Source organism: Tamandua tetradactyla, chromosome 7 (assembly GCF_023851605.1).
Source record: "Tamandua tetradactyla isolate mTamTet1 chromosome 7, mTamTet1.pri, whole genome shotgun sequence".
NCBI classification, from domain to species: domain Eukaryota; kingdom Metazoa; phylum Chordata; class Mammalia; order Pilosa; family Myrmecophagidae; genus Tamandua; species Tamandua tetradactyla.
The window spans coordinates 162,848,629-162,854,628 of NC_135333.1; positions in this window are offsets into that span (position 1 = coordinate 162,848,629).

Genomic DNA, 6,000 nt, shown 5'->3' on the forward strand with positions numbered 1-6,000 from the left:
GTTTGAAATGCTAGTGATCAATGAAAGGGATGAGTAAGGTGTATGGTATGTATAATTTTTTTTCTGTTTTCATTTTATTTTTCTGTTGTCTTTTTATTTCTTTTTCTGAATTGATGCAAATGTTCTAAGAAATGATCATGATGATGAATATGCAACTATGTGATGATATTGTGAATTACTGATTATATAGGTACAACAGAATGAGCATATGTTAAGAATGTTTGTGTATCTTTCTTGTAATATCTTTTTTAAATATTTATTAAATTTTTTAAAAAAAGGAAAGTTATCATGCACTTAAAACTAAGGAAAAAGATACTGGTTCATAGTATTGAGTAAATTATTACAGTGGCTAAATAATTTCCCTGTGCTGAACCAGTCCTAGGCAGAACTTTTAGCTAATTAATCTTTTTGGCTCTTCATAAGGTCTCACTCTCTTATTTTCTTTCCAATCTCTGTCCGTATTTAACCCCTCTGGGACTCAAACTGCAAGTGCCTTTTGTTTATGTATGATATAGGAGAAGAGCAAGAAAGAATACTGTGCTGGAGGAATTAAAAGAGTCTTGTCCTATGAAAATGTTATATATATCTTAAAGTTGTCATTTTAACCACATTAAGTATACAATTCAATGGCATTAATTACATTTATGATATTGTGCTACCATCCCCATCATCCACTACAAAGACTTTTTCATCACCCCAAACAGAAAGCAATAACCCCATTTCCTTTTCCCCTCTGTTCCTGACGACCTCTGACTACTTTCTGTCTCTATGAATTTTCTTATTCTATGTATTTTGTATAAGTAGAATTTGACACCATTTGTCCTTTTATGTCTGCCTTATTTAATTTAACATAATGTTTTCAAAGTTCATCCATGTAATAACATGTATCAGAATTCAAACCTTTTAATGACTGAATAGCATTCCATTGTACCTTTTAATGGCTGAATAGCATTCCATTGTACATTTTGTCTATCCATTCATCTGTTCATGGACACTTGGATTGTTTCTATCTTTTGGCTATTGTGAATAATGTTGCTGTGAATACTGGTGTGCAAGTATCTGTTTGAGTTCCTATTTTCAGTTCTTTTGGGTATATACTTAGGAGTGGAATTGCCAGATCACATGATAATTCTATGTTTAATGTTTGAGGAACCACCAAGCTGTTTACCACAGTGGCTGCACCATTTTGCATTCCAATCAGTAATGTACAGTGGTTCCAATTTCTCCACCTCTTCATCAACATTTATTATTTTGTCTTTTTTTTGTTGTTGTAATTGCCATACTAGTGAGTGTATGGTGGTATCTCACTGTGACTTGCATTTGCATTTCCCTAACGATTAATGTTGAACTTCTTTACATGTGCTTGTTAGCCATGTGTACATCTTCTTTGGAAAAATGTCTAGGTCCTTTGTCCATTTTTTAAATTGGTTGTTTTTCTTTACTTTGCTGAGTTATAGTTCTTTATATACTCTGTATATTAAACCCTAATCAGTTATATGGTTTCCAAATATTTTCTCCCATTCTGTAAGTTGTCTTTTTACTTTCTGGATAATGTCCTTTGGTGCACAAATGCTTTTAATTTTGATGAATTTTGATGAAACCCAATTTATCATTTTTTTTCTTTTCTTGCTTATGCTTTTGATGTCATATTTAAGAATCCATTGTCAAATCCAAGCTCATGTGGATTTTCCCCTATGTTATCTTCTAAAAGTTTTACAATTTTAGCTTTAATGTTGAGGTCATTGAATCCATTTTGAATTAATTTTGTGTATGGTATGAGGTAGGGTCCAGCTTCATTATTTTGCATGTGGATAATGAGTTTTCCTAGCACCGTATTTTGAAGAGACTGTTCTTTCCCCACTGCAAGAACTAGTACCCTTGTAAAAAATCAATTGGGTATAGGTATGTGGGTTTGTTTCTGAACTCTCAATTCTATTCCATTGGTCTATATGCCTATCCTTATACCCGGACAACACTGCTTTTATTACTGTAGACTTGTAATAAGTTTTGAAACCAGGAAGAATGAGTCCTCCAATTTTGTGGTTCTTTTTCAAGATTTTTTTTTTTTGGCTGTTCAGGGCCTACAAGAATGTTTTTTTTCCTAGAACTTTATTTTACTTACCCCTGCTCCTCCCTTCCCACTCCCGATGAGTATTCCAGGTCTACTAGTTTAGTCCCATAATGGTTACCTGAATCCTGATGGTTTTGTCAAAATATGATCTAGATGATACCTTTCACTAGAAACAATATCAAGCATGTATAGGCAATACCATATGCACAAAAGTACTATTGACCCTGTAGGCAATAAGTTAGGACATCTATACCCAATTTCATTTATTTCTACTGTAATCTTCATTATATCTTTCCTTTTGCTTGCTTTTGGGTTAGTTTGCAGTTCTTTCTCTATTTCTTCTAAGTGGACAGTTAATTCCTCAATTTTTGCCCTTTCTTCTTTTTTGATATAGGCATTTAGGGCAATAAATTTCCCTCTTAGCACTGCCTTTGCTGCATCCAATAAGTTTTGATATGTTAGGTTTTCATTTTCATTTGCCTCAAGATGTTTACTGATTTCTCTTGTAATTTCTTCCTTGACCCACTGGTTGTTTAAGAGTGTGTTGTTGAGCCTCCACATATTTGTGAATTTTCTGGCACTTTGCCTATTATTGATTTCCAACTTCCTTCCTTTATGATCTGAGAAAATGTTTTATATGATTTCAATCTTTTTAAATTTGTTGAGACTTGCTTTGTGATCCAGCATATGGTCTATCCTTGAGAATGATCCATGAGCACTTTAGAAAAAGGTATATCCTGCCACAACAAAATGTTGTGGGGTGTAATGTTCTATAAATGTCTGTTAAATGTAGCTCATTTATTGTAATATTCAAATTCCCTGTTTCTTTATTGATCCTCTGTCCAGATGTTCTGTCGATTGATGAGAATGAGGAATTGAAGTCTCCAACTATTATGGTAGATGTGTCAATTTCTCTTTTGAGTGTTTTCTGTGTTTGCCTCATGTATTTCAGATCATTCTGGCTCAGTGCATAAATATTTATGATTGTTATGTCTTCTTGTTGAATTGTTCCTTTTATTAATACATAGTGTCCTTCTTTGTCTCTTTTAACAGTTTTACATTTGAAGTCTAATTTGTCGATATTACTATAGCTACTCCTGCTCTTTCTGATTGTTATTTGCATGAAATATCTTTTCCCAACCTTTAACTTTCAAACTATGTTTATCCTTGGGTCTAAGATGCATTTCCTGTAGACAACATATAGATGAGTCCTGTTTTTTTTAATCCATTCTGCCAGGCTATGTCTTTTGATTGGGGAATTTAATCCATTAACATTTAGTGTTATTACTGTACAGGCAGTACTTTCTTCTACCATTTTGCCTTTTGGACTTTATACGTCATGTCTAATTTTCGTTCTTTTTACCTTTATTGATAATCTTCTTTATACACTCTTCTCCAGACCTCTCTCTTCTGTCTTTTTGTATCTGTCTCTAGTGCTCCCTTTAGTATTTCTTGCAGAGCTGGTTTCTGGGTCACAAATTCTCTCACTGATTTTTTTGTCTGAAAATATTTTAACTTCCCCCTCATTTTTGAAGGACAATTTTGCTGGATATAGAATTCTTGGTTGGCAGTTTTTCTTTTTTAGTAATTTAAATATATCATCCCAGTGTCTTCTCGCCTCCATGGTTTCTGCTGAGACATCTATACATTGTCTTATTGGGCTTCCCTGTATGTGATGGATTGCTTTTCTCTTGCTGCTTTCAAGATTCTCTCTTTCTCTTTGACATCTGAAATTCTGATTAGTAAGTGTCTTAGAGTACGTCTATTTGGATCTATTCTGTTTGGGGTATGCTGCACTTCTTGGATCTGTAATTTTAAGTCTTTCATAAGAGTTGGGAAATTTTTGGTGATAATTTCCTCCATTACTTTTTCTCCTCTTTTTCCCTTCTCTTCTCCTTCTGGTACACCCACAACATGTATTTGAATGTTGTCATTCAATTCCCTGAGTCCCTGCTCATATTTTTCCATTTTTTTTCCTATATTTTCTTTTTCTTGTTGGATTTCAGATGTTCCATCCTCCAGTTCACTAATCCTATGTTCTGTCTCTTGAAATCTACCATTGTAGGTCTCCATTGTTTTTTTCTTCTCTTCCCATAAGATCTGTGATTTGTTTTTTCAGACTTTTGATTTCTTCTTTTTTGTTCATTTCTTGCCTTCTCTATATCCTTCCTCAATTCATTGATTTGATTTTTGATGAGATTTTTCATGTCTGTTCAAACATTCTGAATTAATTGTTTCAACTCCTGTATCTCATTTGAATTGCCATTTGTTCCTTTGACTGGGCCATATTTTCAATTTTCCTAGTATGATTCGTTATTTTTTACTGGTGTCTAGGCATTTAATTACCTTAATTAGTTTATTTTGGAGATTGTTTTCACTTTTCTTACCTAGGATCTTCTTGCTGGATGAGTTTGTTGTCTATGTGTTCTTTGACATTCAGTTCAGCTTATTCTGGACCTCTAGCCTAAGTTTTATTTAAGAGATCAAAATTTTTCTGTTCTTGTGTTTTTTGTTTCTTGCCTTGCCTGTATGGTCCCTTTTTTCCCCTGTAGGAGTGTCTACTTAGGTATTTATAGACCCCAGTCAGATTTTCCCAGACAAAACTGGCCTCCTCCCAGGAGGAAAGAGTCACCTGCATCACTTTTCCCTGAGGGTGAGACCCAGCAGGTTGAAAGACTTTCCTATGAAGTCTCTGGATTCTGCATTTTCCTATCCTGCTCAGTATGTGGTGCCTTTCTGCCTGCGGGTCTCACCAGCATAAGGTGATACAGTACCTTTAATTTCAGCAGACTCTTCCTGCTGGGGGCGTGGTGGAGACAGAGGAGAGGTTGTAGGCTGGCTTTAATAGCTTCACTTTTCCAGACGCTGAGGTCTGAATTCCTTGAGGGAGGTATTCCACCTGAGCTGGGACCCACTCTCTCCTGGGGAAGGCACTGGCTCCAGACAAACACTCAAACAAGCTTAATTCTGCCTATGCCTGGGGGAGTTGGAGCCCGAGAAGTCTTGCAGCTGTATCCAAAGAGCACTCAAGCTGTAGAAACACAGTCACAAAAATGAAAGAGGAAAATCCTTTCCAAAGCAGGACCCCCATTTTTTGGGTTTGCCAATCAAGAGCTTAAGTTGGTAGGTTGGTCTGTGTATCTCCAGGTCCTATGTGCCCCCTATTTTCCTTCAGGCCCCAGACCTTTTCAAATCCAAAAAAACCTCTGCTTTTGTCCTTTTTCTCCCCAAAAGCCCTGCCCCCTCTGCGCTGGTGTGAAAACAGTGACCTTCACTTTTACTCAAGGTTCAGCTGAGCTGGGGGCCTATTTTTAGTAGTCATAACTTGTTAATTAATTCCACAATTGGAGCTTGGTAGAGCTCAGCCCCGCTGCTAGTCAAGTCCCTTTCCTTTCTCCTCTGGGAAGCAGCCTGTTGGGGAGGGACGCTGGCCTCTGCAGCTTGGAGGATTCACAATTCTGGGTGGGACCACAGCTGGTCCAGCTGGTTCAGACTGGCGTACACTGTGTGTCCAGTCACTGATGTGGCCCCAGCAGTTGTTCTGTACTGTTCCTGGCTCTTTACTAGCTGGTCTGGAGGATGAACTAAATCCCCCTCCTCACTAAGCCGCCATCTTGGGAACACTGTATTTTTAATGTGACTGTTCTGTAAACCTACATCTTCTCTAATTAAAATATAATAATAATTTTAAAATCTGCCCAGAGAATGAATAAATGAATGCAGGGTGAAAATAGATACCTGATGAAGAATGGTTGGCATAGATTCGTGATCTGCAAGTGAACACTTACAGAAAGCCTGGGATATTCATGTGCATCCCTAAACTTTTCAACTTGGCTTCCTGGAGAGTAACAGAACCTCCCTACAAACTGTCTTGTGCTTTGCTGAGACAAAATAGGGTAGATCAGTTTGGAAAATGATTTGACAGGAAG